This window comes from Myotis brandtii, unplaced genomic scaffold (assembly GCF_000412655.1).
Source record: "Myotis brandtii unplaced genomic scaffold, ASM41265v1 C42464510, whole genome shotgun sequence".
NCBI lineage: Eukaryota > Metazoa > Chordata > Mammalia > Chiroptera > Vespertilionidae > Myotis > Myotis brandtii.
The window spans coordinates 1-1,513 of NW_005324421.1; the positions used below are offsets into that span (position 1 = coordinate 1).

General features: G+C 57.4%; 1 long non-coding RNA gene across 1 annotated transcript; it reads left to right on the top strand.

Annotated features, from left to right (window-relative positions):
• The first annotated feature begins 56 nt into the window (after positions 1 to 56).
• On the top strand, positions 57 to 1,119 carry LOC102249653. Its single transcript, XR_312971.2, has 3 exons — positions 57 to 270; positions 724 to 798; positions 931 to 1,119. It is a non-coding gene; the product is annotated as an uncharacterized LOC102249653 (long non-coding RNA).
• Positions 1,120 to 1,513: the final 394 nt, after the last annotated feature.

Genomic DNA, 1,513 nt, shown 5'->3' on the forward strand with positions numbered 1-1,513 from the left:
TATATATATATATTTTTTTTTAAAAAGCAATTGCTCACTTAGGAAAGTATTTTGGGTTCAGGAGGTTAGTTAGGGATCTTTGTGGAGATTCCCTCTTGGAGAAGATTGTTTGAAGAAGTTGCCCGGGTCTTTGCCAGGGTGTGGGGCGTGCAGCCAGAGAGTAGGAACTGTTCCCAGCGCCTCTTCCCTTCTCCCCAGCACAAGTACACGTCGATCGCAGAGGTCCAGGCGCAGATGGAGGAGGAGTTCCTTCGCTCTCCTCTTTCAGGGGTGAGTTGGGGCCTTCCTCAGCCAGCAGGATCCCTCCGTTCTTTCCAGGCACAGTGCTGGGCCTAAACCACGAAGCTGCCTGGTCCTGCCCTCTTGCTCCCCCGGCAGGGGTGGCTTATCGGGTGCCGGGGTGAAGAGCACAGGCTCTGAGCCAGTCACCACCTCTGAATCCAGTGCCACCACTCGGGGTGACAACTTCGCAGGAGACTAGATCTTTGTGCTTCAGTTTCCTCACCTGTGAGATGGGGATAATAATCATGCCCTCTTCACAGAGTGTAGTGAGGACTAATGGGCTTCCTACAAGGAAAGTGCCTGCACGTTGTCAGTCAGGTGTGCTGTCACTATCCGCATCGTTGTTTACATCAGTGCTTACAGCCCCTCCTCCAGCCAGCGAGTCAGCTGGCTCAGGAGACTGTCAGGACTGGGCTTGAATCTCTACCCTTGTGGTCAAAGGGAGAAGAGGAAGTGGAGCAAGTCCCTGCAGAAACACTCTACCAAGGCCTGCTCCCCAGCCTGCCGCAGTACATGGTGAGTCCCTCCTCAGGCTCCAGCCTGCCTGCCAGTGCCTCCAGTCCCTCCTGAGTGCCCTGCCCCTGGGCCCCTGCGGAGGGACCACCTCTCCGGGCTGAGGCCTGCACCTGGGTGCTCCTGTCCTCCCAGATCGCGCTGCTGAAGATCCTGCTGGCTGCAGCCCCCACCTCCAAAGCCAAAACCGACTCGATCAACATCCTGGCCGACGTCCTGCCTGAGGAGATGCCGTGAGTACCGTCGCCCCTGTGCGTGGAACAGGTGGGGCAACAGAACGGGGCCGTGTCTCCCTTTCAGTCCCCAGGTTTGGGAGGTTGCTTCCTTTTTTGATTCAACTCTGCAGGTTAAGTTGAGGGTATTCCTGGCTCAGAAGAAAAATAAGTACTGGGTTAAATATCTCGATTTGCTGCTTGGGGAGAAGGTCAGCCCAGCTGGCCTGGATTCTAGTGTAGACTCTGCCCTGAGTGGATGCCTGAGTGACCGGGAGAGTCCTCACCCCTCTGCAGAGTGAGTTGGGCTGGGGCGACATTTCCCCCAAAGCTGTGTGGCTGGGACATCAGGACGGGGAGATGCAGCTTCTGGACACCGTGCCAGCCAGCAGCTGAGCCTCCGCTGGGTGTGGCTCTCCCGTTCACAGTACCCGGCCTGCGGGCCGTTTGTGAGCGCCTCAGGTGACAGTGAAGTCCTCAGGGCGCTTCCTCCCTGGGGCACTGAC